The sequence below is a fragment of the Hevea brasiliensis genome, chromosome 13 (genome assembly GCF_030052815.1).
Source record: "Hevea brasiliensis isolate MT/VB/25A 57/8 chromosome 13, ASM3005281v1, whole genome shotgun sequence".
Lineage (NCBI taxonomy): Eukaryota > Viridiplantae > Streptophyta > Magnoliopsida > Malpighiales > Euphorbiaceae > Hevea > Hevea brasiliensis.
In genome coordinates this window covers 16583160-16592622 of record NC_079505.1, presented here as the reverse complement: position 1 = coordinate 16592622, position 9463 = coordinate 16583160, and the positions used below count along the sequence as shown (strand labels likewise).

The following is a 9463-nucleotide window of genomic DNA, read 5'->3' as shown; positions in this document are numbered from 1 at the left end:
CTCAAAATTTAACCAAATTGGTATTTGCAATAAGAAATATCTATCTCAAAAATCCGGATTCAAACCCAACACATTAAAATCAAGATATACACACCAACTCAATTCTCAATTCCACAAATAAATAAATCATTCAACTCTTCAATCCAAACACACCCTCTCACATCAAAAATCAACATCAAGAAAATAAATTAGTTATATCACCTCAACCACTTATCAAAATGAAAAGCAAGAGATGAACTCCTTTAAATGATGCCCTTTTTGCACAATTTAAGCTTTTGACGATAACTCTCCTTCCTGCCAATTTGACAAAATATGCTGCACAATATGCACAAATCAAATCAATTATGCAACCTAATAAGCACATATTAAAAGAATAGAAAACTCCCTCAATTTGCATTTTCTCATTTTCCATCTAACAAGCATCTATACAAAGCAAAATTGGACAATTGTCAAAAATTGAATTTAAGGGTGATTGAAAACTAAGCAAAACAAAACAAATAAAATAAAATTAACCAAAACAAAGCAAAAAGAACTTGGGTGCCTCCCAAGAGCACTAAGTTAAGGTTATTAGCTTGACCCTTATCATGTTTTATGGTGGCTGAAATTGGAATTTGTTGCCTCCATTCCCAATAGGTGATTCAATATTCTTATACTTCATTTTCTTTCCATCACATGAGAAGATTCTTGTTGCTTTGTTTAAAACTCTAATCATTTTTTTTCTTTACAACCTTTGGTGCATCTTTCTTAAGTGATAGTTGCTTGACTTCACTTTTCTCCAGCTTAATTTGAAAGATTGATGCTGTAGGACAAGGTGGATTACTCTTCAAATGTTGTACAAAGGTTGCCACTTTTGGTTTTTCATCATTGGTACTCTCTACATGGACAAGACAATTTTCAAGAGGATCCTTTAAATAACTCTTTCTAAAGTGTTCTTTCACTAACTCATCAACAATATCAATTCTTAAGCAAGAGTCTATATCTTGATGTTGCTTCTTGTTAGCATTGCCAAGGTTGAAAACTAATTCATCCTCTCCAACTCTAAGAGTGAGCTTTTCACCCTTGACATCAATCAATGCTCCTACTGTAGCTAGAAAAGGCCTTCCAAAAATAATTGGAATATTAGCATCCTCTCCCATGTCCAAAATGACAAAGTCAACTGGTATGTAGAACTTTCCAACCTTCAAAGGCGCATTCTCTAAAATCCCTTCTGGATACTTAATTGATCTGTCTGCTAACTGAAGAGAAATGTGGGTTGGCTTAAGATCTCTCATGTTGAGCTTTTCATATATGGAGAGGGGCATAAGGCTTACACTAGCCCCTAAATCACATAAAACTTTTGTAGAACACGATTCCCTAATGAGGCATGAAATTGAAAAACTCCCTGGATTTATTGGTAATTACCGATGGAAACAATTCATAGGTAAAATTTTTTGACCTTTTCAGATATTTTCTTCTCTATTTTCTCCTTAATATTACTTACGAAAAGCATTGCGTTAGTAATTACAGACGAAAACTTTTCACAGGTAAAATTTTTTTAGCTTTTTAAAATTTTTTTCTCCATTTTACCTACGAAAAGCATTTCATTGGTAATTACCGAAGAAAAAATTTTTGTAGGTAAAATTTTTTGAGTTTTTAAGAATTTTTCTTCTCTATTTTCTGCTTAATATCACCGATAAAAAGCATTTTGTTGGTAATTATCGACAAAAAATTTTTCGTAAGTAAAATTTTTTAAGCTTTTTAAAATTTTTCTTCTCTATTTTCTTTTTAATATAACCTATGAAAAACTTTTTGTTGACAATTACCGACAAAAAAATTTTCGTAGGTAAAATTTTTTAAGCTTTTTAGAATTCTCTTATCTATTTTCTTCTTAATATTACCACGAAAAGCTTTTCGTTGGTAATTACGAATGAAAAATTTTTATAGGTAAAATTTTTTAAGCTTTTTAGAATTTTTCTTTTCTATTTTCTTCTTAATATTATCTATGAAAAGCTTTTCGTTAGTAATTACCGACGAAAATGTTTTCGTTGGTAAAATTTTTTTAGCCTTTTAGAATTTTTTTTCTTTATTTTCTTCTTAATATTACCTATGAAAAACTTTTCGTCGGTAATTAGTCGGTAATTTCGTAGGTAAAAATTGGTTTAAATTTTATTTCTCTTTTTTGTCAGTAAAGCATTGGTAAATTATTTTTTATTTGGTTGGCATTTTTTTCTAAATTTTATTTTTTATTTTCTCCTTAATATTACCAACGAAAAAATTTGTAGTTATTTTTTTAAAAATTTTATTTTCTATTTTCTTCTTAATATTATCTACAAAAAGCGTTTCGTTGGTAATTACCGATGAAATATTTAGTCGGTATTTTTCTTATTTGGTCGCTAATTTTGCCACCAATATTAGGCACTACTTTTACCTACGAAATTACATTGTCGATAAAGTGTTCGCCGGTAATTAGTCGATAATTTCAAAGATAAAAATTGATTTAAATTTTATTTCTCTTTTTCATCGATAAAATATAGGTAAATTATCAGCGAAATTCTATGGTCGGTAATTTTTGTAGTTATTTTTAACATTTGTTGTAGTGATATTGAAAAGTTCAACTAATTAACTTAATATAATTTTAAGTTTGAATCTTCGATATGTATTTGAAATTAAATTTTCTAATAATGTGTTGAATTGAAGAAAAATGAACTTTATTTAAATGTGAAACATTGGCGCATGATTATAATAAATAACATATTATAGTGATAGAAATGATTATTTAGTGTTTAGTATAATATAATTTATTGATTATAGAGTAGGCAAATATGTCATGCTAATGTCTATGCAATTTGCAATTAATTAATAAGCCCTATCTTCAAACTTCAACTTGTTACACATGAAAGAGAGTACATATATTAATTTCATGATTAATATATTCATTTTTTCGATTGTACGAATCTTATAATAAATATTAAAGTCAATTAATAGTATCATTTTAAAAGCTAATATATTAATAATATCAATATTAAAATAAAATATTAATAAAATAATATAAAATCAAACTAATAACTTTCACATAACAATAAAAAATAATACTAAATATTTACAATAAGTCACATAATATTTTTTACATTTTAAATTATAAAATAATAGTAAAACAACAACAATTGGCTTCCAAATACCTTATCGCTACAAAGATTATATTATTTATATGTGATGCATGAGTATGCCTTGAATATATAATAATATTGAAATTGTAAATAAAATTACTATCTACTCACTAATTATCGGAGATTAATGTGGCGGCTGAGTGGGAAAGATGGCTGACCCTGATCGTCTAAATAATTATAATATAAATTTATTAGAACTATTTCAAAATAAGACTCAAAAGAGACAAAAACAGCCTAATTTATATCAAAAATCTGACAAAATTTTTCCTATACCTAAGACCTACTCAACCTGTAAAATAGTTTAAATAACAATTCTAGAATCACACATCTCAACCCATATCTCATCAACATTATATGGCAATAAATTTTGTAGAATTTTCCTTATGAACAATAAATTCTACAAAAATCTCAATTTTTGCACTTAATATGCATCGTTAAAATACTAAAAACCACCTCAAATAATGTCAACTCATTCTCATTTAAAGAATACATATTCCAAAGCTCAAAATTTAACCATAATGGCATTTGCAACAAGAAATATCTATCTCAAAAATCCGAATTCAAACCCAACACATTAAAATCAAGATATACACACCAACTCAATTCTCAATTCCACAAATAAATAAATCATTCAACTCTTCAATCCAAACACACGCTCTCACATCAAAAATCAACATCAAGAAAATAAATTGGTTATATCACCTCAACCACTTATCAGAATGAAAAACAAGAGATAAACTCCTTTAAATGATGCCCTTTTTGCACAATTTAAGCTTTTGACAATAACTCTCCTTCCTGCCAATTTGACAAAATATGCTGCATAATAAGCACAAATCAAATTTAAAGTTAAATCAATTATGCAACCTAATAAGCACATATTAAAAGAATAGAAAACTCCCTCAATTTGCATTTTCTCATTTTCCATTTAACAAGCATCTGTACAAAGCAAAATTGGACAATTGTCAAAAATTGAATCTAAGGGTGATTGAAAACTAAGCAAAACAAAACAAACAAAATAAAATTAACCAAAACAAAACAAAAAAAACTTGGGTGCCTCCCAAGAGCACTAAGTTAAGGTTATTAGCTTGACCTTTGTCATGTTTTATGGTGGCTGAAATTGGAATTTGTTGCCTCCATTCCCAATAGGTGATTCAATATTCCTATACTTCATTTTCTTTCCATCACATGAGAACATTCCAGTTGCTTTGTCTAAAACTCTAACCATTTTTTTCTTTACAACCTTTGGTGCATCTTTCTTAAGTGATAGTTGCTTGACTTCACTTCTCTCTAGCTTAATTTGACAGATTGATGCCGTAGGACAAGGTGGATTACTCTTCAAATGTTGTGCAAAGGTTGCCACTTTTGGTTTTTCATCATTGGTACTCCCTACATGGACAAGACAATTTTCAAGAGGGTCCTTTAAATAACTCTTTCTAAAGTGTTCTTTCACTAACTCATCAACTATATCAATTCTTAAGCAAGAGTCTTTATCTTGATGTTGCTTCTTTTTGGCATTGCCAATGTTGAAAACTAATTCATCCTCTCCAACTTTAAGAGTGAGCTTTTCACCTTTGACATCAATCAATGCTCTTACTGTAGTTAGAAAAGGCCTTCTAAGAATAATTGGAATATTAACATCCTCTCCCATGTCCAAAATGACAAAGTTAACTGGTATGTAGAACTTTCCAACCTTCAAAGGCACATTCTCTAAAATCCCTTCTGGATACTTAATTGATCTGTCTGCTAACTGAAGAGAAATGTGGGTTGGCTTAAGATCTCTCATGTTGAGCTTTTCATATATGAAGAGGGGCATAAGGCTTACATTAGCCCTTAAATTACATAAAACTTTTGTAGAACATGATTCCCTAATGAGGCATGAAATTGAAAAACTCCCTGGATCTTTGAGCTTTGGAGGAAGTTTCCTTTGGAGTATGGCATTGCACTCTTCTGTCAGGGCTATAGTCTCATGATCTTTAAGTCTCCTCTTGTTTGAGAGAATTTCTTTCAAGAATTTTGCATAAGTGGGCATTTGTGAAAGAGCATCAACGAAAGGCACATTTATATACAGTTTCTTTAAGACCTCCGAAAACTTCCCAATTTGCTTATCAAGTTTAGCTTTTTGAAATCTTTATGAAAAAGGAAGTTGTGGCTTGTAAGGCTCTGGAGGTATATACTTCTCTTCTTTCTCATTTTCTAGTTTTTCACTCTCATCAACTTCTTTCTCATTTTCTCTCTTCTCATTGTTTACTACCTTCCCACTTCTCAATGTGATAGCTTAACAATGTTCTCTCGAGTTTTTCGGCTAACTCGGAAGCTTTCCCATAGACTTGGTACCTGAAGAGGATGCTTGTTGTGCAATTTAGTTCTCTAACATTCTATTATGTGTCTACAGCTATTTTAATCTTGCTTTCATCTCTCTCATCTCCTCATCATGCTTAGTTTGATTAACAAGAATTTGTTGTAATAGCATTTTCTGTGGTTGAACCTTGCTCTTGCTGTATTGGTGGAGGTGTAGGATGTGTATTCCTTTGTTGAAAACTAGGTGGTGGCTGCCTAGGTTGCTGATATAGATTCCCTTACTGTTGTGGTTGTGGAAAACTCTGAGTAGAAACTTGGTTCTGTTGATTTCCCCATAAAAAATTGGGATGATTCCTCCAAGATGGATTTTATGTTTATGAAAAGGGATTGCCCATCTACTTGTTTCCATAGTTCCCAACATAAGTGGCCTGCTCACCATAATCTGCTCTGCAACTCATTGTTCCTTTTGTATAAGCAACTTGTTGAGAACTTCCAGAAGATGATGATGAACTAACTAGCATACTTAGATCTTCCATCTTCTTCACAAGCACATTTGTTAGTGCATCAAATTTGGCATTGATCATATTGAATGCATCAAGATCATACATTCCAGCAGCTTGTCTCTTTTATGTGGGAGCTGGCCCTCTTGGACTATTCCAAATATGAGTGTTCTTTGTAATTTTCTCCAAAAGTTCATAAGTTTCATCTTTCTGCTTCATAATGAATTCTCCTCCAACTTGAGCATCAATAATTCCTCTGATAGCAGGAGTGACATTTGTATAAAAATTTTGATTTATCATCCATTTTGGAATGGCATGATGTGGACATTGTCTCTCCAACTCCTTCCATCTCATCCATGACTCATAGAGGGTTTCATCTTCTCTTGGCCTAAAAACTGTCATCTGATTCCTCAACTCTTGAGTTTTTCCAGGTGGGAAATATTGGGCAAGAAATGCATCAGTGAGCTTGGAACATCCTCACTTTAGCTAGTTCGTACGTTCTACTATTCCAGTGACCAATGTTAGTCCAGGCAGCTAGAATATCTGAAATTATAGTTAGACTAGAGTAAGGAGTTATAAATAAGCCAAATAATGATAAGAAAAATTAAGGAAAATTTTTAGAAATGAAATGCACTAAGGTTAAATGAGTCGTAACCCCAGTGATAAGTAACCCGAAGGGAAAGTGACGGTGAAGGCCGTTAGCAATCCTAGACCCGGGGAAAACTTCATGAAATAATTTTTGGGACCTCAGAGAAGGATTATTGGGGTTCCAATGACAATAAAATGTTAAGAAAACACAAGAAAAATTTAATCAATCGTTACACACAATTTTAGCTCGTTAAGCCAAACGGAGGGTATTTTGGTCATTTCGTCTTCATAGATGATTTTTGACCAACTTGTCCATTTATGTAAGTGAATTATATGACATAAAATATAAATAAATATTAATGAAAGATTTATTAAAAATGAATAGAAAGGGAAAGAAAAGAAAATGAAAGTAAATTGGATTTATTACATAAGCCTTAAGTAAGCATGAGGTCATTAAAATTTTTGGCCAATCAAATGCAATAAAAAATCATTCAAAATACATTAAAAAGAAAAGAAAGAAGTTAGAATCTAGAATAAACTAGCAGCCATCCCTCTCTTCTCCAAGCCGCACCATAGCTCCACCATTGCCAAGCTTACCAAAGCTTGAGTTCTTTGGTTTTTCATCAATTAAAGCCTAAGTTCCCAACACAAAATCTTACTCTTTCATCTTAGTGAAACTTTTGAGAGTAAAAAGAAGTAAAAAGGAAGAGTTCTTACAAGCTTGGAAGTGACTCCATTAGAGGTTAGTGACCAAACTTACTCTTTTTCTTTCAATTCATGTTGAAGGAGTGGAATTGAATGCAAATTTACAAGAAAATTTGATAAACATCATGTGTATGCCTTTCTTAAAATTTCAGCAGCCTTGGATTTGGTAGAGTTTTGAAGATTTCTTGGAACTAAAATGGTAGTATGGCTACCCTTAGCATTAGTCTCTTGAGTAGGGTAATGAAATGTAAATAAATGTTGAATTTGAAATGGAGAAGTTAGGGTTTGGACACAAACTTGAGACTTTGTTCATGTAATGGTGAAAGTAAGTTTTAATGGTCAATTAGTGACCATTTGGTTATGTGTGAATAAGAAATGAAGTGGTTCGTTTCATGAGAATTGAAGTTAGGTATGCTGCCCTTGGTGACCTGCAGGACTAGGTGTGAGTCCAGCAGGTTTGGGCAGCTATAACTGGAGTTGTGTAGATTCAATTGGTGCAAGGCCAATTGAAAATGAAACTAGACACATAATGGCACAACTTTGGTGAAGAAACCCTGCCCAAAAAACCAAACCAAGTTGACCTAAAAATTGCCCTAATCCGGGTGACTTGCATTCTGCCTGGGCAAAATGACCAAATGAATAGTGTTTATTCATTTGGTCATAAATCAGAGTAGAAAGGTCCAATTGACTTGAAATTTTACTAGCAGAAAGCTGAGACGTAGACCTACAACTTTCATGAAGAAAATAAACTCAAATTTTGACCATAACATGTTCAAAAACTGACCTACAATTAGTGTATAAAACACTGTAGAATTGGTTCTGTCCAGAAAATCTGGAAAATTTTCAATCCGGCCAGTTATGATTTTTAGGCCATAACTTGAGCTACAAAACTCCAAATGGAGTGATTCAAAAAAATAAATATAACTAGACACAATAAGAAACAACTTTCATGAAGACAATTTTTCCAAATTCCTACTGTACAAATGACTAATGGAACAATAAACTTAGTGCTTAAAATCTAAAAATTGTGAATAACTAACACTAAGCTTTGAAATGGTATTAGCAATCAATACCAACAACTTTAGAATGCAAAATGTGGTATGTTGGGAATATTAGAACCAATATACCTATTGTATATGCAAAAGTCGAAATTTTAGTTGACTAATGAAATAAATAGTAACACTTAAACTTCAATTTCAAGAATTGTAAAATTTAAAAGTGTAACATGCTCTAGTATACCTAGTAAGATTGGTTTAGATAGGTTGGCATGCCAATAGGGTTCTGTTAGCAGTACTGCATATAGCTTCATGCCATTTTGTGGTTTATGGCCTCACGTGTCATTCTGTGATATAATAGCCTTTGGCTATTTTGATTTTGTTTGTTATACTTGGGTTTTATCCCTAATAATTATTACAGCTTATTAGTTGTTCTGTTGCATACCGGGAGACACAATGTGACCAATGGTGTGATGGCCCAAAGTACTTGGTACCCAGTGTCAGTTTACCCGTTTATCCAGTCCAGTCGACTAGTATAGGTTACTTGGGCAATTAAAATAAATCTTACCAAATTTTAATCAAATTTGTAAGTAAACGATATAGTTGGTGAATTTTTACACTTGGTAAATAACAAATAAATTAATTAAGGAGGGTAAATTGTTATGAAATAAGATATGGTGCTTTGGCACACTGGGTGGCATATCTTGCTTGGCCACACTGTAGATGGGTAAGGGGTGTCACAGAGCTGCTCCCAATTTGTAATGGAATTGTGAAGTAAGGAATCAAGCCAATCTAGTGCTTTGTCTTTCAAAGAGAATGGAAATAACTTGAGTCTTGCTACATCATCTGATACTCCAAGTTGCTTTTGCATGTCACAAATCATGACAAACTTCTTAAGATGGGTGTGTGGGTTTTCTAAAGGGTGACCCCCAAATTGAGAGTTCTGAATCATTTGTAGTACTCCAAAATCTATCTTATAACTGTTTGCATCTATCCTGGATCTTGCTATGCTTTCTCTCAAATCATCAAAATGAGGGAATGCATGATTCATCATACTTCCCCTAGGCATATTAGCATTGACAACTTCTTCCCCTCGAGCTTCATTTTCATTATTTCTATTATTTCTAGCATTACCACCACCAACTCTAACTCTTTCTTTAGCCATTTCTGGTTCAATTTCAGCTGCTCTCAAATCTTTTTTTCTTCTTCTAGTCTCTTTCTTGTTGGCTCT

General features: G+C 32.1%; 1 non-coding gene across 1 annotated transcript; it reads left to right on the top strand.

The window, feature by feature from the left end:
- Window positions 1-6254: 6254 nt before the first annotated feature.
- LOC131172256 (small nucleolar RNA R71) lies at window positions 6255-6362 on the top strand. Its single transcript, XR_009142739.1, has one exon. It is a non-coding gene; the product is annotated as a small nucleolar RNA R71 (small nucleolar RNA).
- The last annotated feature ends 3101 nt before the right edge of the window (window positions 6363-9463 follow it).